This window comes from Balaenoptera physalus, assembly GCF_965194825.1.
Source record: "Balaenoptera physalus genome assembly, chromosome: 12".
In the NCBI taxonomy this organism is placed as follows: domain Eukaryota; kingdom Metazoa; phylum Chordata; class Mammalia; order Artiodactyla; family Balaenopteridae; genus Balaenoptera; species Balaenoptera physalus.
This window is the reverse complement of record NC_138897.1, coordinates 68,631,903-68,653,579: the sequence shown is the minus strand read 5'-3', so window position 1 is coordinate 68,653,579 and position 21,677 is coordinate 68,631,903. Positions and strand designations below refer to the sequence as shown.

The 21,677-nt window shown below is 48.7% G+C and overlaps 2 protein-coding genes and 1 long non-coding RNA gene across 3 annotated transcripts in view; 1 reads left to right on the top strand and 2 right to left on the bottom strand.

The window, feature by feature from the left end:
* The window catches only part of LDLRAD4 (low density lipoprotein receptor class A domain containing 4), a 302,931-nt gene extending 297,181 nt beyond the window's left edge, over positions 1 to 5,750 (bottom strand). The window contains 1 exon segment of the mRNA XM_082415863.1: positions 5,324 to 5,750. The gene's annotated coding sequence lies outside the window, so the exon portion shown is untranslated.
* The window catches only part of LOC309639081, a 224,141-nt gene that overhangs the window by 90,495 nt on the left and 111,969 nt on the right, over positions 1 to 21,677 (top strand). The window lies entirely within an intron of this gene.
* The window catches only part of CEP192 (centrosomal protein 192), a 106,816-nt gene continuing 94,564 nt past the window's right edge, over positions 9,426 to 21,677 (bottom strand). Inside the window, exon 45 of the mRNA XM_082415838.1 lies at positions 9,426 to 21,669. The gene's annotated coding sequence lies outside the window, so the exon portion shown is untranslated. The remainder of the gene's footprint in view (positions 21,670 to 21,677) is intronic.

Below are 21,677 nucleotides of genomic sequence, written 5' to 3'. Positions count from 1 at the left end.
AAGGCAGGAAAGAAGGAGGAGCCCTGGGCCCTGCTTGGGATGAGGAGAGACTTGGTCCCCCTCTGCCTGCCGTGAGAGGTCCCTGAGGAAGGGCCAGCCCCAGGGTCACAGCCCAGGCCCCAGCGTGACGTGGCCACCTCCACCTTTGCTCACGAGACAGCGTTTCTTCACTCCGGCATTTCAGGCTTCTTGCTGCCTGTCTGCCAACAGCATGGTGGCGGTGCCCACGTCCCAGGGCTGCTGGGGGGCTTCAATCAGCTAATATAACACTAAGGACAGCCTGGCACAGGGGCGGTGCTGCTGTCGCTCTGACCGCTGCCCGGGGGAGCCCTCCCGAGCACGGCCTGGCCTTCCGCCTTTGGAACAGTGGGATTTCACTCTCGAAATTCCCTCCCAACTCTGTGCAGAGGCTGCTGGCTCCAGGGCCATGGACCGGCCACCAGAGGCCCAGTCCACTTCTGGGGAACCAAGGAGGTAGCGCTGGGAGCCTGCACTCCACAACCCCAGGGATGGGGCGGGGAGCACCTTGCCACATCCCACTATATGGCTGGATAGCGGGGTGGGGGGCTGGGTAGGATGGGATGGGGCCTTTTTGCAAATTGGACAGAGCAGGCTTACTTTGAAGAGAAATTCTAGGTCCATTTAGGGACCATGTTGCTCATACCCACCCAATTCCTGCCAGTCCAGGCTCTGAATCCTGTCTGCACAGAGAAGATCCTGCGAGTCATTTGGCCGGGGCCCAACTTAGGAGGTGGCTTTGTAATACAAGCAGTGTGTCCGCCAGCAACTAAAGCAAGACCATTAAGTTCATTACACCTGTCACTCTGCCAGCTGACTATCCACACGCCAGGGATGAAAGTACACTGTGCCCAAGGAGTGTCACCCAGCCCCCTCCCGGGCAGCTCACACACTTATGTCAGACAATTTGTTCTCAATGCCTGCACCTGCAGAAAGAACAGCAGCCAAAGTTTAGTTTCGTCGGAAGCTGGACCCTGGATGGAAGACGAGGTGCCATGTCCCCTGATGCAGAGGAGGGGAGACGTGGGGGTAAGGGGTCATCGAGGGGCAGGGCCACCAGGCCAGGAAAAATACAGAGCTGCTCCCTGGATTCTGCCGCCTGCAGCCCTGGCGAAAATAAAAGCAAGAGACACACCCTTTTCGCTTCCAAAGCAAGTCACAGAATTCCAGGCAGCGCGCAGACCTTCCACACACCCACGCACTGCACATCCTGCAGGCTCCTGGATGCCCGAGGCCCTGCCCACTGCTCACAGCGGTAATTTATTTATCCCTGTCATGTAACATTAGCAATCTGTCTGAAGCTTGGCAAGCACCAACTTGCACTGTCATATAAACTGTCTGACAAACTTAAAGTTTCATAAATGCTTCTTTTTTCCAGCAGACAATAAAGCATCATAAGAAAAAAGTTATCTCCTTTTCTGTTCCTTTTCTCTCTTCCTCTTCCAAAATAAAGGCGGGCGGGGGCGGGGCTGGGAGAGAAAGAATGAGAAAAAAAGAAAGCCAACCACAAAAGAACTCATGCAAACAGAAATGATCCCTCAGCAGGATTCTTAACCTTGAAAGTCTCAACTTTTCCAATGCCAAGGAAATGAGTAAATGAGTGGGGGAGGGGTGGCACCGTGTCTGTTGGTCTTGAGGGGGTGCAGGCAAAATCTGCAAAACAAAAGTATGGTCATTAAAAATTAATAAAGGGTGTGGACAGCAGCCTCCACCCGCTTCTGCTCGTGGGGATTTGAGCCAGACACTCTGCGTCCTCATTAAGTGGTGTCTGGCAGGCTGCCGGGGTTTTAGTGGATTCTGGGAATGCCAATATATTAACCAGAGGACTCTTTGCAAACCCTTTAGAGTTTTTATTCTAGAAAAGTCAACCATTTGGCACAGAGCAGCCTTATTTTTGTCCGGGAAAGCGCTCTGCTGCCAATCAAGGGAGAAATTATAGCTATGTTCTTCGTAATTTCCAAGACCTATCTGGAAAACAAGCTTGGTGGAAAGAAAAGTCCTTACAAAAACAGCTTAAAAGGCCAAAGTACCATTTTTAGTGGAAATTCAAAGAAAAGCAATGCATACTCAAATCACATGGATAGGAGACAACACAAACATTATTTTCAAGTCCTCCTATGATAGACAGAAAAACAGTATTAATTGGAAATACAAACCCAATATTTCTACAGCAATTAATAGTACAGGTGCTCACCTGTGTCCCCTAGCTGCCTAAAAATAAAGCTAATAATGCCACCCAAAAATCTCCCTAACACATGGCAGGTCTTGTGGCCTAAATTTTCAGATGGAGTCAGAAGCTATACATTGCTATTTCAAAACTGAAGATTCACTTTCCATCACACCCATGGTATAGGTCACGGTGTAACTCTAAGCTAACAAATCCCATGTAGGCAGAAAGTCACTTTGACATCAGAAAATACTGGCTTCCAGGAGAGTGTTCTGAGACCTAAAAAAGGAGGGGGTGGAAGCAGGGAGAGAGGGCACTGGGGACCCCGTAGCATTCCACACCGTTTACATTGAATAGCCATAAATCTATATGAAGTATGTCAAACGTTTCTAAAAATTTTCCAGGTTAACATGGAATGATCTTTTCATTTCTTTCTTCCTTCTGTATTAACTCTCACCCAAAAGAACAGACACATCACAGAGACGCCATAAGCCCAGACACAGAAGAAAGATAGGAATAAACTTGCAAAGGGCCACCAGGAAGATCTGACCAGTCACAGTTGCCAGTGTCCTTGCCCTGAGCGCTGAGTGGTTGGTTTTACGTGATGACAAAAAGCCATGACCTCCTGCGCAGACCATGGGGGTGACTGCACAGGGATCGGGACAAGCTTAGGGGTTTCTGCTGGACCGCAGGCCAGGAACCACACCCAGGGCACTAAGTCACCGTCACCTCCCTATGCTCCTGTCGGGCTGGGAGGCAACCCTCCAGCAGCCCTGAGGAAAAGCCAACCACGTCCCAGGAGCCGCGGGCCGCTCTGCCAGGCCGCTAAGTCAACCGAGACTGCAGCCCAGGCCCAAACTGTAAACACCTCTGCAGGCGGGCGGGCCCTGCTCTCAGCGCCAGGCAAGAAAACTATTCTTAGAGCACTGTCAGCACTGGGGGGGGGGGGGGGGGGTGGGTGGGAATAAATATTTGTCTATATACTCTGGCAAGTGGGGGCAGGAGACTTTGACTCAAACAATACGCCAACAAATGGGCACAAAATCCCTTAATAAGCAGCTGGCACTGGCTGGGTTCCTCTGCAGGACTGTGGTCATGCAAAGGGCCCCAGAGAGGATTCGAGAGACAGCCCTAATACCTGCTGGGAAAAGTCTTCTCCATCATAAATACAAGCCTCCACAAACTAGAACCACAGCCAAGACTCTTTCAAGGGTAACAGCAAAATGTTAAGAAATTAGAGGGGGCTTTTAAAACAAGGGAGGAAGGCAGCTACAAGTCCATTGCAGCAAATCCCTTACTGGCACTTACAGTCTTAGCCCTAATTCCTAACAGTGTGTTCAATGTCAATAGCAAAGTGAAGCTCTTAAAAGAATTAAGCTCTCAAAGATCATGAGGAATATACCCCCATGTTTTAAAAAGCACAAGAGCCATCAAAGAGCATCCAAGGATAGGAAACCAAATATTATAATTCAATACATGTACATGGATAATAATCAGATCTACTCCTTTGTACATCAAATGACTCAAATTTGACATGACCCTTCACTGAACATAAAGATCATGTTCAAGAGAACAGTGCAGAGTACAAGGGCAAATGTACAGGTGACAATAAAGGCAATATAAGCCCTGGGAAGACTAAACACTCCTATGCAAATGCAGACCTGACTGGATGCAATGGCAGTTTCTCAGTGCAGATCCTCCAGGACCTGTCCTGTAACTCACACTGTCCTGCAGCTTCAGGGGAGACAGACTGGGAGAACACCCTCTTGGCTAGCCAAACAGGCGGAAGGACCATTTTAAAAGGAATCTTCCTGGTCTAGCCCCCAGGGATGCACCAACCTCCATGCCAGCCACAGGACCACATATTTCCAAGAGCCAGGGCGGCTCACCATCGCCACCCACCTCCACTGCAAGAAGCCTACTAACAGTAGCTCTGGAATCAACACGGTGCAGCTTACCTCACCTCATCCCACAACACCTACACACAGTAGGTCATCCAAAAATATTATCACCATCATAACTAACATTTAGAAAGCAGCACTGAACTACAAGCGAAGGGTCCGGGGATGCGAAGTTGCCAAAATAATTAGAAAGGAGGAGAAGGGAGTAGATGGGACACAGAGGAAGAGAAAAAAAGCAAATCAGAATTATCCAATTTTAGCTAATTAAAAGAGTCTCTGGGGAAAACAAAAATTACGCTAGTTTATGTGTCCACCAGCACTCAGTAATCACTCCTGCGCCTGGGTCCCGGCTCGCTACGAGTTTCCCGCTGTGCCAACCGGCGCGCGCTCACCCGGGAAGCGGCCCGACCTACCCGCCTTCTCCAGGTGCCACCCACCCCGCCGCGGTCCCCGTCGTCCTCCAGAAACCTCCGCCTCATCGGAAGCCTCCTCCTTTTCCAGTTAAAAAAAAAAAAAAAGTTTAAAACCAAGCATTTGCCCTCGGGTCCAGCGCGGCGAGCTGCCCAGCACCGAGCCCAGGTCTCGGGCGACGCACTTACGGGGCGCGCCCAGCCCCCGGGGGGCCGGCGGGGGTCCCGGGAGGCGTCCTCTGCGCTGCGCCCCGCAGACCGCACAACAAAGGCAGGGCAGCCGGGCTGGGTGCTCGTCGCTTCCTGTTTATTCCGCCGTGAGGGTCACAGAAATTCTGCCCACGCCCGCTTCCTGCGGGCTCGGGGCTCAGCCTGAGGGCCAGCGGCGCCGGGACAAGCTGCTTCCCAGCCGCCGCGGGAGCCCCTGCGGCCCGCGCCCTGCTCAGCGCGCGGGGTGCCCGGGACGCGGGGCGCCCAGGACGCGGGGTCCAGGGTCCCGCCGCTCCGCGCCTCCCTCCCCGCAAACTCTGGCAATGTCCGCACAACCTGCCCGCGGACCCCGTCCCCCGCCGCGGCGACGCACAACCGTGCGGGGCACCGGGAAGCAGACGGCACGGTGGGGACCGCCCTCCTGCGCCCGCCCCCGGGAGCGCCCCGGGCGCCGCCGTGCCCACCGCGACGCCGCCGGGACTCGCGGGGGTGGGGGGCGGCCCGCCGACGGCGCGGCTCGCGGACGTCCAGTTCCGGCGCCCTGTCCTCCCGCCCGAGCCCCCGGTCCGCGCGGCGCCGAACTTGGCCGGACGCCGGAGCTCTGGGTCGGCACTCACCTGCGGCCGCGGCTCCGGAGTGAGGCTGCCGGGGCGCGGGGCGCGGGGGGGCCGCTTTAAGGGCCGGGATCGCCCCCGGCTCCCCGCGTTCCCCGCCCCCTTCCACGCTCCCCGGACGCTCAGCCGGCCTGGTGGCGGCAGCTCCTCCCCGGTTCGCAGGAGATTCCCGGCCCGGCCGGCCGGCCGGCCCGTAGCGCCAAGCGGGGAAGCGGGAGACGGTGCCTCGGGTGCCGCCTCCGCCTCCGCGCCGTCTGCCTCGCGGTCCGCCGGCCTCTCCGCTCTCCCCATCCCCCTCCGAGCGGGACCGGCGGCGGCCGGGCCGGGCGGGGCGGGGGCGGGGTGGGCTGGCCGGACCCCGCGCGGGCCGCGCTGACCTCCGCGGGCCGCGGGCACCGAGCTGGGCGAGCGGGCGCCCAGGCCGCGGGACCCCCGGCTGTGCACGCGGCTCGGCTCGGCCTCGCTGGGCGCGCGCCCACCGCCGGCCGGACGGGGAACTCCATCCCGGAGCCGGGAGACGACGGCGGGGGGCGCCGCGGGCAGCCGGCCTTCAGGCACTGGCCGAGATGCACAGTAGGGCTGCAGGGCCCTTAGTGGGACGGATGAATCCTCCTATCCCCACCTAGTCAGCCCCTTCCCAGACGGGGAGTTCAGGTGGATTCTTCCCACTGCGACCCTTTCTCCTTGGAGGACCTACATCTCTCCTAGGAAGGCCTTTGGGACTTAAACTCTACTTGAGTGCGGACAGTATACGTGTTGTCTTCCAGAAGTACTAGCATTCACACTGGCTAACCTGACCGTGTTTGATAGGGGTTTGGTTACTGCCACAGCATACGGGCATTGTAACCCAGCTTTATTACAGCCACCAAAATTAGACAAATTAATTGCCAAAATTAACCCCCCTGCAGACATATCAAAATACACCAATCTGGGGTTTCAGGCAGGGTATAACAGAAGGGCAGCTAATTAAAGCAGCTAATTTTCAACGTCTCCACCTCCCCGCCAAAAGTTGACCAGCTCATGCTTCCATAATATCAGAGAAAAGAATCTTTTGAAATCTACATTAATTTATCAGTAACTTTTTAGTTAGTGAAATGTTAGCTTAATTCAACTTCCTTTGAACAGTCCTCAGCTGTCCTCAGCTATGATGGTAACTGCTGTGTAGGATTTGATCAGTGCTCATAGGTGATACAATATTAACTACCATTTATTGTGCCAGGCCCTGTGCTAGGAATTTTACAGAGATTATCTAATTCAATCCTCAGGACAACTGTGGCAGCTAGTACTTCCCCATTACACAGATGAGAAAGTTGAGGCCGTGAAAGATTGAGTAACTTGTCTCTAGACCACAGAATCCCGAACTGGCTATGCACAGTGCAGGAGCTGAACCATACTGCCACCTACAGCCGCACTGACATCCCTGCTGCTCAGCTCAGCCCAGCTCCCAGGCAGTCCCAGGCCCCAGGCAAATGAGGAGTGTCTACAGCAGTGGGACAGCTTTGAATCTGGCCTCCACAGAAAACTTCTTTAAATGAGAAGTGAGCTGATCAGTGCTTAATACAGGTAATCTGAATCTTGACAAGCATCTACTTGCTAGCTTATATTTAATGTGCCAACTAACAGCAGCTATGGGGTTGGAGAAATTGTTTTCTAGCCCTCTTGAGGTCAACAGAGAAATGGCATTTTCCTTCTAAACCTGAAACTGCCCATGGACAGTGGAGAAAATGTTTTTTCCAAGAAGAGGAAACAATTTGTTATTCTATTTCACTTGGGCAGCATTTCCTTGTGAACGATTTAACCCTCTTAAATTGAGACCCGAATTTTACATCTTAGCCTCAGCTTTACCATTTCTGACAAATCTTAATTCATTCTGCATTCCCATTTCTTGCTGTCTTCCCTAATTTATAACTAGAAACTGCAGGTCTCTGTTTCTATTTCTGGAAAACAGCTATGGGAGGAACGCTGTCCTCGTATTTGTTCTGCATTTCAGCTGCCCCCTCCCACAGCCCTGCACACACACACACTCGCCACAGCAGTGGCAGAGCCAGAGGCGTCTGGATGCACGTTTGCTCTCTGTAAAATCTGTCAGCTCACCTGACCGTTAGCAACCTCTCATGTTCATGCCAAGGGCCCAGACAGAGGCCAGGAGAGCAGCACTTGCTTCTGCTCCGAAGAGCGGAGCACATGTGTCCGTGGTGGCCAGAACTGCACCTGCTGCTTAGGAAGGGCCCCAGAGAGACTGGGGAAATGAATGGAGCCTCGTATTGTGATGGACAAGAAATAATATTGAGGTAAAATATCACTAAACTGGGTGGCAATCAACTGAAAATGGTTTCAAGGAGTGGGATGTGAGAAACATTCTTTCTCAGTATAAATCCACTGGTTTACCTCGTGTCCATTAAATCCCGACTGTACTTAGTCTACAGAAGAAGGTCAGTCATCCAAGGAGACAAAAAGACAAGGGTAACCATGAGCAAATGTTGAAAAAAGATTCTGAGGGCCCCAACCGACAGCAAGATAAATGTGAATCGGAGAATATAATTCGGTTATTTGGATCTCATGTATAACATTTGGATGGGACTTAGGCTATCCAAAAAAGATCCACCCTACTCGTTGTACCTTTTAATTTAATAAGAAATGGAGAAGGAGTGAGAGATGCTTGCATTGAGAGTAATTCTGCTGGGGAAGCGAAACCCCATCCAGATAAATACACGGGACGGGACACGGATGAGCTCAGCTCCAGGAGGGAGGCCTCTGTCCCGTGTGTCTCGGCCGTGTCATGGGCACATTTCGTTGTGTTGTCTGCACTGTCAAACTGTCTCAGTGTCCAATCTGTAAACTGTAGATAACACTTCCCTCCTCACCTGATTTGCTGTGAGGCTGGCCGTGTCCGCATCTCCATGCAAATACCCCCTCTGGGATCTGGATGGCTGCCCCCACTGCTCCAGGACCCACAAACCTCACTCCCCCCTCTATGAGTGTAGATTTAAAATCACCAAAGACAAAAAGGAAAATATTTTGCAGGCGACTTCTGCTTTCAGCCTTGCTGCAATACTCTCCTTGTGCCAAACAAAAAACATGTGTTCTCTCTCTTTGAAGGGGAGCGGGTATAGGAAAAGGAAGAATACGGCAAGTAAAAGATGTAAACAATCACCTTGAAGACTGTCCATCCAGATACACTTAGGTGTGGCTGCTACGCATCAGTTATCAAAAATGATGGAACAACTCCTGAGCGATGAACGTTATTTTCAAACCACCTGCAGATAGTAAAGTGTAGTGAAGTTTCCTTGGTCTGTTAAAGCCACAACAGTTCACAGCTTCTGCCTCCTCTGGTGCCATGGTGACCCCCACCCACTTCCCCCATGCCCAGCAGAGCCCCTCAGGGCTGGCTGGTCCCTTGCTGAATTTGGGGCCTGCTCTCCATTGCAGTGACCAGCAGCTGGGTGGAAGGTGGCTGCTGCAGCCCCACCCTAGCACACTGCTTTCTGACACACGGTCAGTCAGCGGGGTACAAATGGTCAGTGAGTTCAGTGTTCAGCACAGAACCTGGCCCAAAGTGTCCTCAGTAACTATCAGCTTCCTTCACCCTTTCTCATCCTTGCCAGCAGGGACAGGCTCTCTGGTGACTTTGTACTGGGTCAACTTAGCCATGGGGGTCCGTGCTCCCTGGAATTCCCTTCCTTGGGGTTGCAGGTGTTGAAATAAATTTCTAGGCCCAAGATGGAGACACTCATGCCTGGGGTGACCTGTCAGCACACCGAAACGTAGATGATTTTCATGTCCTACAAGTGCTCGTTTGACCAGAAATGCAAGGCATCCAGCCAGCCGTCCCCAGATGCACCACTAGCTCTGGGCCTCCTCACCCCAAACAAGGCGGGCTCTGCAGCCCCCACTGATTGCATGCTTCCTCTTTGTCTCTTCTTCGTTCTCTATTCTTTATCCTGTGAGAGCTTCTTGCCTTCTGCCCCATTTTTCAATTTGAAAGGTCCACTTCATAAAACATTAAAGTTTGTTTGTATTACCTGAATTGTCCTCCTTAGTCTTTTTCTAAGGCAGGTTAGGGATGCCATAGAGAAAGTTGTGGGCGACGCGGAAGGAGGGGTCGAGCAGTGGCCAGGACCTGCCAGGAACGCAGGGCGCCAGGCACCAAGCAGCCTGCACACCCCTGACCTGCTCTCCCTGTGTCCCCTCATCCCCTTGTCTTGGGTCAGGGATGCGTTCACAGCCCCGTGGCGAAGGACGCCAGCACCTTCTGCCAGTCGCCTGTGTCCTTTAGGCTGAAGGGACAAAAGACAGACAGGGTTTGTTTGCTCTGTGGGCCCAAGTGGTGCTGTGAGTGCCAGTCTATCCCTGCCCCCCCTTCACAGACAGTTTTCCTGCCCACCTGCCAGTTCTGCCAGACCCTGATCCAGTGCCCTTCTGTACGCTGCTCACTACCACTACTGCCTGTAGTAAGTACCGACTCCGCGTCACTTACAAATGTTCTGCTTTTGTGATCCAACCCTGACCGACACAGAATCGTGGGCCAGGTTATCTCCCCGTCTCAGCCAGAGATCAACTGTTTGTGGAGAACATAACCCCCAATCTAGCTCCTTTAAGGAAAGGTGTCCCCCCAAAACAGTCAAACTATTTGAAAGGTACTTCAAAAAAGAAGGTACGAAATAGCCAGTAAACACATGAAAAGGTACTCTCTCATTAGGGAAATGTAAATTAAAACCATAATGAAAGGTTTTAAATGACTGCAAAGTTTAATCCAAGGAGACTGATTAACAGGAAACAAAAATAAATTAATCTCTCCTTCTGACCTTTCAGGTGTCAGTAAACTGATTGGAAAGGTTCTTGGGCAAACTTCCCCACGTTCCCGTAATCACTGGGCATGAGCAGCTGCCCTTCTGAAGCAGTCCTAAAATTCATCTTAGTCCTATAAATACTCAGGACAGGGTGAACTGTAGGCTGAGAGGTTGATATTTCAATGGCTGACAGCATATTATTTACAGTATATCAAAGTATCAGTGGGAAATCAAAGTAGAAGTTGGGAATTCTGGTAATAGTCTTTGTTGTACAAGAGGAAGAAATAGGTCCATTATGTTAAAATAATTCTGTGCCGGATGCCATCTGTTGAGCACAGAGGCATCCCGACCAGAAGTTACATACTTATTTCATCCTTAAAAGCAAACCTTGGATCTCACGTATATTAAATGATGTGTCAAATCACACGACCGCCACATCAGGGGTGCTGGGCCCCGGTCCTTCTGCCACACCACGGCTGGAAGACAGCCGTCCACAGTGGCCGCCCATCCTGGCCTCTCCACCGCTGGGGTATCACTTTCCCCTCACACACACACACGTAGCATAATGTTATTGGAAGAAAAAGCAGTTAAAACCAATAAAATAACTTGCTGCTGAAACCACTATGGATGCTTTAGTATTGGTCATTCACAACGAGCAGTGTCTGACTCCAGATCGGGGCCAGGAGCAGGAACATCTTCTGAGCCCATCATTTTAGAGCCAGGGCTGCAAATCCAGTCCCTCCAGAGTCATTTGCCCTCACCACCCCCCCTTCCCCCATCCTCACCTCCTAGAGTCAGGCACGGACAGGGCCCGGCGACTGCAGATGGAGCAAGGAGCCCATGGCAGAGGATCTGAAGCATCCCCCACCCTGGGGTCGTCCCCACCTCCCTCCCCGTCACCCCTCCCCTCACAACCACCACCACTGCCATATACTTTCCCTCCGCTGTGTCAAGGGGGAAAATCTGAAGACTAACAATAATAATAAAGATACCTAAGCTGTAGGAGTATCAGTTTTTCCATCCAGCAAACTTCATGACTGCCTCCTATGAGCAGAGGTCAGATTCTCAAAACATGTCTCATTTGACCTCCATTATTTTAAAGGGTAAAAGTAGGAAGATTTCACCTAAAGATTTCAAATTTCTGCTTCTCCAGAGAAATGCGAAGACCTAGCTCCTCAGCCTTGCATTCCCAGCAGCGACAGGGCCAGAGCTGACCGCTGCTGCCCTGTGGTGGAGTTCCCCACCCCTCAATCTCCTGCCCGGTTTTAAACAAGGGAGTGATGTGCAATGATTCAGGTTTTATTTTTCTGAGTTTTAAAAGTTTCCCCTGGCTGGACTGTGGACTTAGTTTGGATGGAAACTCAGGTGGCTACGTCCAGAATCCAAGTGCTCCTCAGCAGCATCCCCCATCTCCCTCGTCCAAGCCACCGACTCTCCCACCAGCGGCCCCGAACCTCCCCCTCCTCTCTGTGCTCAGTCCCCATGGGCAGCCTGACCAGGCCATACCAGGAGCTCCGGGGGCTCCCATCTCCCTGGGACCCAACCCAAAGTCTTGCCCCCAGCCCGCCACCCTGGCCCCTGGCTCCAGAGCCAGGCTGCTCTTGCCCAGTCCCCTCTCCTGTCCCTCTGGCCCCCTCACCCCTGTCCTCACCCCCCCTCGCGTTGTACTCTTCACACACTTGCCCCAACACAGAGGTTGGTTTGCTGTCAGCTGCCCTGGGCGCCCGGGAACCGGCACCGTCCGGGCTCGGGCTGCTGGGTGGGGCCGGGGCCAGGGGGATGTGGCCGAGTGTTTGAGAGCCACCAGGAGAGGGGCCGACACACGGCCAGGCCGGGTCACTGTGAGAGGCCCGGGCAGGGAGGTTGGAGCTCAGGCCCAGCTGGTGGACACTGGGCGGGAAGCACGAGCTACACGGACGCCCAAGGTGGACTTACTATGCCACTCCAAGGTCCTTCTGATTGGATGCAGGGCGTGAGAGGAGCCCCAGGGCGATGCCGGGACCTCACTGCCGCTCCCCCCGCATCCAGAGTGCACCCCCAAAGCTGCTCAGCTCAGAGGAGGGCCAGGGGCTCGAGCTGCTGGCCCAGGAGACCCCGTGGCCTTTAACAAAGTGAAGATTTTCTCTCTCTGAACTCTGGGGGCAGGCCTTTTTGACAGAAACCAATTCAAAGCCTTGATGTGTCCACAACAACTTCGTGTAGGGCAGCAGGATGGGATCTGGAGAGTGATGCAAAAGGAGGACGAGGCCCCCGGGTAGCCTGATGGGGGCACTGACATCCGGGGGCTTCTAGAAGAGTCAGCACAGTAGGACCATAAAGATGTTCCCTCACACGGTACTGAGGACGTGTTGCACTGGATGTGGAAAGAGATTAAAAATGAAAGCAAAGCTTGTCTCACAAAGCAGGCTGGGAGTGAGGGGAAGGGCCAGAGCAGAGGCTAGCACAGACCTGGCCAGGGGGATGACCAGACACAGAGGGCATCGTGGCATGGATGTCAGACCAGCCCCCCCACAGTGAAGCCAAGGATGCTCTGCAAGTGACCTGCCTGCAGCATAAACTACCTGAGAGTCCTCCTCGATTAAGCCAGGGAGGAGGCGAGAAGCTGGAAAGAGCTTTACGTTGTCAGAGATTAAATCCTTCCCATAGACCACAGAAGGTAGCCCAATGACAGACAGGAAAATTTCATTTTAATGGCCACTCGGGTTGAATATTGTCACTGTTGCCTGCAAGTAATTCTGTTTTAGTGTGTGAGTTAAGCCCTCTGCTCTTACAGACAAGGGTCCCTTCTGCCAATGAGCCGTGACTTGAGGCTGTGTAATTAGTGTAAATGTGTTGTAATTAATTTAAAAATTAAATTTACTTTAAAAGTTGACTTTGGACTTCCCTGGTGGCGCAGTGTTTAAGAGTCTGCCTGCCAATGCAGGGGACACAGGTTCGAACCCTGGTCCGGGAAGATCCCACATGCCACGGAGCAACTAAGCCCATGTGCCACAACTACTGAGCCTGTGCTCTAGAGCCTGTGAGCCACAACAACTGAGCCCACATGCCACAACTACTGAAGCCCGTATGCCTAGACCCCATGCTCCGCAACAAGAGAAGCCACTGCAATGAGAAGCCCGCGCACTGTAACAAAGAGTAGCCCCCCTTGCAACTAGAGAAAGCCTGTGTGCAGCAACGAAGACCCAACACAACCAAAGATAAATAAATTAATTAAAAAAAGAAGTAAAGAAGGGTATGATGTCATTGTCATATCAAAAAGAAAATACCAATAAACAGATAGAAATTATATATTAAAAAAGCAACCAAATGGAAATTCGAGACTTGAAAAGTACAATAACTGAAATGAAACTTTCACTGGAGGGGCTTAACAGTAGATTTGAGCTGGCAAAACAGAGAATTAGCAAACTTGAAAGCAGGTTGATAGAGATTAGTAATCTGAAGAATGGAGAGAAAAAAAATGAGGAAAAATGAACAGAGTCTCAGAAGAATATGGACATCATTAAGCAAACCACATATGCATAATGGGAGTATCAGAAAGAGTGGAAAATATCTGAAGAAATAAAGAGCTGAAAATTTCCAAATGTATTAAAAAAAAACCACTAAACACCCAGGAAACTCAACAAACTCCAAGTAGGATAAGCTCAAAGAGATCCACAAACTGACACATTATAGCAAGAATGCTGAAAGTCAAAAACAAGGAGAAAATATTGAAAGGAGCCAGAGAAAGGCGACTCTTCACTTACAAGGGAGCCCCAATGAGATCGACAGCTAACTTATCAGCAGAAACAACGGAGGCCAGAGGAAGTGGGATAACATAGTCAAAGGGCTCAAAAGGAAAACTGTCACCCAAGAATTCTATGTCCAGCAAAGCTATCCTCCAGAACTGATGATGAAATAGGACATTTCCAGATAAACAAAAACTGAGAGAATTTGTTGCAGCTAACCCACCTTACAAGAAATAATAAAAGAATTTCTTCAGACTAAAAGCAAGTGACCCCAGACAAATTCAAATCCACAATGTGAATAAACCTTGAAAACATTATGTTAAATGGAAAAAGCCTGACACAAAAGGTCACATATTGCATGATGCTGTTTTAAAACGTATCCAAAGTAGGTAAATTCATGGAAACAGAAAGCATATTGGTAGTTTCCAGGAGCTGAGGGAAGGAAAGAAGAGTAACTGCTTAGTAAGTACAGCATTTTCTTCTGGAAAGATGAAAATAGTTTGGAACTAGATAGAGGTAATGGTTGCACAACATCATGAATGTGCCAAATGCCACTAAATTGTTTCCTTTAAAATGGCTAATCTTATGTTATGTAAATTTCATCTCAACAAGAAAATTGAAGCAAAATTTTTTAAAAGTAGAGAAAAAAACACAGAGATGAACATGATGAAAAGTAATATGAAGGAAAAAAGAAAGGAGATCCAATCTATAGATTACAAGTTTAAGAAAGACAACTCATTATTGTTTAAAAAAACTCATTTCTCTGGAATTTTTATAATGTGAGTTCACTTTTTAATATTTCAGACATACCAAAAAATATACAGAATATAATAAGGGCATATATACTATCACATGGCCATGTTTGTTTCAGAGCTTTTTCTTGAGAAATGAAATGTACAGCCTCCCTTTGACCCCTCTCTTATTCCAGGCCCCTTCCTCCCTTCCTAGAGACAACGCTTAGCCTGAAGGTAATTGTCAAGAGTTATGAAGAATCTGAAAATTTCCCCCATTTGTAAGCTGATAATATCGCCTGTTACAGTGTCTTGGATGCTGGCAGAAGGCATGCAACTCCAGGGTCAGAGACAAGGGACCATTCATTACCCACAGCAATAGCAGTATTAGCATTTTTGCACCAATATTCTGAGCCCCAATTCTCACAGGGCCATGCCAAGAGGGTCAGATGGCACCTGCCAGCATAGCGGGCTGTGTTACAGGAGAGGAGCTGAAGGAGACACATCTCTGTCTCCCAAGTCTGTTACCTACACGAACATCCTTCTAAAGATAGTGCAGAACACAAGGCAGGCAGGGCCTCGCCTGCAAGACGTGCTGACGTGTAGAAGGTCGGAGAACTGTCTCTGGACATCGGTCCGTTCCTCTCCATCCAGGTTTTTATACCTATGCTGCATATAAACATATTCTGAAAATATATACATGCTTATACGGCTTTGTATGTTTCTAAACTTTATATAAATGCTACCATAGTGTACATTTGACCTTTTCACTCATTTACACAGTCAAAATTTATTCAAGTTGACACATCGTTTTAGTTCATTTAACTGGTAATAGTATTTCACTATGTGAATAGATCACATTCTTCTTGATGACATTTAAGTTCCCTCTTTTTTCCACTCTTACTCCATCACTACAATCAACATCCTTGCTAACGTCTCTTTGCACACAGGTGCGAGACTTCTTAGTGTTTAGACACTCAGTATATAGACATTTAGAATGGGATTGCTGAGTCTTAAGTTATGTTCACCTTCAATTTTTGGTTGTTTCTTTTCTAAGCAGAACCTTGATGAAATTACATTTTTAGTGGTCATCTGTGTGCCTTCCTACCTGCAGCCCCATCTCCTTTTTGGATATTCTTTCATCACGCCTGCTGCTGGAGATCTTCCCCTCCCACCCCATTCACCATGGGGACAACACTTACCCCAGGTGAGGCAAATCAGATGCTCCCATGGGGCTTACATGCGGGTTTAAGGAAGTGGACACAACTGGATGTCCAGTTCATCACAGAAGGGGCAGGTCTGCTGGGCCCCAGCTGTGTTCCCTGTGCCCAGGCCCCCCATCTGTGTCCAAGCCTAGTTCTGGCTCCGCCATCGAGAACACACACCAACAAAGCCCCCCTGTGTTGAGTGCGGCGTGGAGTCCTGTTGCTGGCAAATGAGAACTCCGGTTGATTGATTCTGGGGAAAGCAGAGAGGTAAGGAGGGAAAAAGAAAGAGGAAGAGTGAGGAGCAAGAGGAGAGAGGAGGAGAATCAACACAACTTTTGCTTTTTTTTTTATTCAGAGAGCAAACTTTGCCAAGTAAGCAGGAAAAACGTCTCTTCAGCACTATTAGTAAAGCTTTACTGGCAAAGCTTTAAAACATGTAAAAGGATAATAAAAGCAAAGCAATTACAATGTACTGCCTACCAAATAATAGGCCATGTAGCTTATTTTGCAAAACGAAGATTGTTGCCTCTGGTTATGAGTTTTTTTTCCCAAACAAGTATCAATACTATAATACTTTTTACATAAAACTTAATAACTCTTTTTCCTTTGTTTCCTAATGTAAATTGCTTATTTGACTCCATTAGTAAATAGAGATAGATTTTTGGTTAAAAAAAAGTAAAGTACCTTAATGTGTTCTACAAAAAGGAACTAAATGATGTGAGGAAATAGCAGAAAGAGACATTTTCCTTATAGAAACCAAGATTGCTGCATAACAAAGTACCCTAAAACATTATTTTGTGCACATTTGCGTGGGCCAGGAATCTGGGGAGTGCTCAGCCAGGATGACCCAGGTGCGAGACGGTTTCTTGCTCACCTGTTGGCACTGCAGGCCCTGTAGCCTCTCTGTCCCAAAAGGGCTCTTACCTTCAGAGCTTCTCACAGTAGTATGTTTTCAGGATACTGTATTTGCATCTCTTATGTGGTATTAATATACATACATATATGTATATGTATACATACGTATAGCTACACATAATGGTGCTTTCATTTTTATAAAATAGACTCCCAAAGGTTGATTGCTGGGTGAAAGAATTTTAATTTTTAGTAGGTATTTGTAGATTACATCCCCCAAAAGTTTTAGCAGTTGCACTCCTACCAGCAAAGTAAGGATGTTTCTTATTCGTTTTAATTTTTGTCAATTTGATGAGTTTAAAAAAATGGTATTTATTGCTATAATTAGCATTTCCCACACCAATTTCCAGCAATTCACTCACCAGCAATGTAGGGATGCATGACACATTTTAATTTTCAGTCTCATGGATTAAAAAAAAGAGTATTTCATTCTTGCTTTCATTTGCATTTTCTCAACCAATTTTCAGAGGTCTACTAGCCATCTAAAATTATCATTCTGTGAAATGTCTATTTATGTTCTTTTATCCACATTTCTATTGGATTGCCTTTCCCTACCAATTTATAGGATTTCTAGCACTCGGGGTGCTAGAAATAAAGTGTTGTAAACGTCTTTGCCCAACATATGGTTTGTCTCTTGTCTTTATTTATGGTGTCTTTTTGCTGTTCAATATGTTAAACTTGTGTGTTAAAATACATATGTTGGGAAGATGGAAAAGCCCTGGAGATGGATGGTGGTGATGGCTGCACAACAATGTGAATGTGCTTAATGCCACTGAATTGTACACTTAAAAACGGTAAGATGGTAAATTTTATGTTGTGCATATTTTACAACAATTAAAAGAAATTCATCTGACTTTCCCTTATAACTTCTGGGTTTCCTTTCCTGCTTAGGAAGTTCACTCCCATCCAAAGTTACAGACGTATAAAATCTAATATAGTTTAATCTTATAGTTTTCATTTTTACATTAAAATTTTCAATCCATCTGGAATTTACTTGTAAATATGGTATGAGGTAGTGGTATTCCAGCTGTTTGTCAATTATACCATCTTGATATTTCTCTTTATTTCCATTACTACATCTATTTTCTGGCTTTATTTTTATGTAATAACTAGAAATTGCTGTTTTTCTACCAAAGTCAACAAGTTATTTTCTCTGAGCAGACTATGAGATTTCTATAATTGATAGAACTTCTAATCACTCTTCTTAGGGAAATAAACACATACATACATACATACATAAATTAAATCATGCCCAGTGAAGTTATCCTTTAGACAATTAACTTGCACTCTTCTAAACAGATGATGAAGAGTATTTTTCTAAAAGTCTGCAGCTACGTAACCAAAATGAAGTCGAATTTTGCCAATTAATCAGTATGAATGATAAAACAAAATGAGTGTTGAGTCTTCGATTATTTAACTTACAACAGATCAATTTTTATATTGTATATACAACATAATCACTCTTGAATATTAGCCTCATGTTTTAATTTTCTTCATTTCATAGTTTAACACAACAAGATTAGAATTAAAATAATACCTCAACTGTAGGCGTGTGGCCACAGCACACGTGTCCCATGTCTCTTTCCAGGGGCGCTACTGCCAATGAGCTAAGACTGCTTTGGGCATTTTCAGTGGACAAGGCTGGAAATACAGATTTTTAAAAAATCATGAGTGCAAGCTAATACTTCTGATTTAAATTTAACTTCAAAGGGACTTTACTTAATATCTTGATTTACCTTTGAATTATAACATCACATTTGTCTTCTACGAAAAACCTTGGTTGCTAACAACCTCAATCTATTTGCTTTATCCTGATATGTATGTGCATACATAGAAATTTAAAAATATACTTAAATAAACCTATAAAATACAGAAATACGTATTTATGTTATATATTTTATATAAAATATAAAAATGGGCTCTCTTCATGTCCAGTGACTTCAGTGTAGAAACAGGCAACGCTCTTAGTGGCTTTAACATCGACATTAAATAACAAAGGGGAAAGCAAACTTGTAGTGGGACCGAGTGACCCCAAGTGAACAGAAGGCACAGGGCTGGTTAACCCTCCTCCTCCAGAGGCAGGGCAGGCGCGGGCGGCAGCCCTACAGGTGAGGCTGATGGGAAACCTTCAGACCTCAGACCCGCTGGCATCTCCCCCACAAAGGCTCCCTGGGGGACTGGCCCTGCTTCCTGGACACCAAACTGAAACACACATCACAGCAAAGCCAAGGAGGAGCATCTGCTGAGGCCGCAGCACCTGTAAGGACCTTGAGGGTCTCCACGCCCGAGCTTCTTCAGAAGGAAAGGTAGAACTTTACTGCGAGGTGTCATTTCAAAACCTTTGGAGAAAGACTACTGTCAATACCCTAATTAATAAGTGACACATTCCATTAAGTTTACTGAATATTGGCAGAAAAAGTGATGTTCGGATTTTTAAATCTCTTATTAAAACAATTCCTTTGTTATGTTTACCTCTTTAAAACATTTTTTATTACAAAAATAGTTAATAGTTGAACCTGGTGGGAAGTAGAGACAGTCCAGTGGAAGGCAGGTCTCCTCCCGCCTCGGGGCAGGGTCGTGAGGACAGAGCCCAGAGGGCCCGGGCGTCACCCTCTGCCTGCCACTCCCAGAGCCATCTGCCGTCCATGTTTGGTGTCCACAGGAAGGTGGGTCCCCCTCCACAGGTGTCTCCTCAGGGCTCAGCTGCAGAGGACGCCGAGAAAGCGGCCTTGGGCAGGTCCACCCTCTTTGCTGGAGGCTCCCAAAAGCAGCGGGGGAAGGGTGGCTCCTGGCAGCCGCCTGCTGTGCCTGCCTAGGTGGGCTCTGTCCCCAGAGTCAGAGCCAGCGCACATCAGACCAGCCGCAATTACTCACTTACTAGAGTAGGAAAAATTAAAGTTTGCTATCATTGTTTTGGCAAGGATGTAGAAAAACAGGCAGGAGACAAGTCAGCAATGTCCACTCAAATTATACTGCCCCTGCCCTGCCTTCCACCCGCTGTCCATGCTGCAGTGCTTTACCCGACAGGTGTCCTTGGAAATCCGTGAAGTAACAGCTGCAGATGGAGAGTTTTAGTGTCACTGTTTGCAGCAGAAAAAGACTGAAATGGCCAATGTGTCCATTAACTTAAGACTCCCAGTTTGTCATTTGTCTTTTGATTTTGGTTATGCTTTTTCCACCCAGAAAATTTTAATTTGTATGTGGTTGAGTTGATCTCTTCCTTATATGACTGCCAGTTTTTATTCCAAAATGAAAAATTAATAACTGAAATTGTTTTCCATATTTTCTCCTGGGACTTTTATACTTTCATTGTTAACCTATGATTCACCTGGAAGCTAATCTGGGATAACCCATCTTTTCCCCACTGAGGTGCCACTTTTACCTTGCACTGAATTTCTGTATGTATTTGAGGCTTTCGGATCCATCCTGCACATGCCAGTCTCACCCGGCTACTTGCAGTCCTGTCGTTAGGATCTCAAGGGGTATTCATGCTACAGAGGAGCACCCGGCAGCAATGTGGGCACAAGTTACCCCCTGCCCAAGCCTGCTGTATCCTCCAGTGAGATTTTAAAGTTTTCTTCACGTAAATTTTACACATTTCTTTATACGTTTATTCATAGGGGTTTTATTTTTTCCATTACTATTTTCTTGTATAGAAAAACTGTTGATTTTTGTGTATCAGTTATGTAATCCAGTCACATTACCGAATTTTTTTTATGATCTTTAAAGGAAACCCTCTCAGAATCCCAGGTTGACAATTACATCACTGTCCTGTGCGTTTCACCTCCTCCCTGTCTACCTCACTGGCCGCTGGGCAGCCCCCAGGGCCGTGCCTCATACAGCCATGGGCTGAGCAGTCCCGGCCTGCTCCTGACCAGACCTTCCAGCGTTTCTCCATTCGCACGATCTGCTTTTGACTTGAGATATAAAAACATTACTGTGTGAAGCAACCTGTCATCCATTTGTAAGACAATATATTACCCATATGCTCTTGATATTTCCATGGAAATACTTAGACACAGAAGCTCAGTGGATGCATCCATTTGTTCAAAACATTAGCCCTCCCCCCCACCCCCCCGTACTTTACCCACTGAGGCTTCAGAGGTGAACCGCCTTCGGCACAGGTGCCCATCAGTCGGATGGGCACCTTCCCCGAGCACCTGGAAGGCAGGTAGGGAAGGTGCCCCATGGAGGGGCAGCGCTGGGAGGTGCCCCCCCCCAAGAAGGACAGGCCTGTGGAAGCACAAGGGAGGGGGGACCAGGCCAAGGAGGAGGATTCGAGCTGGCCCGGCTCCGGTGGCACACAGGCCTCCCCTGAGTTTAGGAAGATGGCTCCAGAGAAGCTGACGCAGAGTTGCCCTTGCACCCAAAAGCACAAGGGTAATGGTGGCGGCTGTGGGTGGCGCCCTGGCATCTGGCGTGGCGGGGTCTGTGTCGTGCCTGCTGGCCTCACAGCTCTCAGGGAGCAAGTCTCACATGCAGCCAAGTCCACAAGGTGGCATTTCCTCAGGCCGACCCCACAGAACAGCGATTTTGTGGGTCATCCCAAACGCAGGGAGAACCTCCTCAAGCGAGCAGCGTCAGGCTTCCCACCGACCTGAGGGCAAGTCAGCACAACAGTGGCCCCGGGCCTGGGTCAGCCTTGCTCATGGAGCGAACACACAATCACCTCCACATACGTCCGTGCATCTTCTGGGGTCAGCACCGGGCGCAGGAGAAGTAACGGTTGTAGCACCCCTGGGAGGATTGCGTTTCCAGCCGCACTCTCACCACTGGCCTCTCCTCACCTCGTGTCACAGCCCGTGCTGCTCCGAGGTCGTGCCTGCCCCCGCGGGGCGTCCCTGCCGCACCCCTCCCATCTGCACGAGCGTCCACGGGGGTTGGAGACGGGGACATGGCCCAGTGCTCAGTGGGCTCAGGGCGCAGTTAAAGACGTACAGGATCCCCTGTCCCAGATCTTTCCCTGGGCATGAAATTAAAAATCTAAAGAG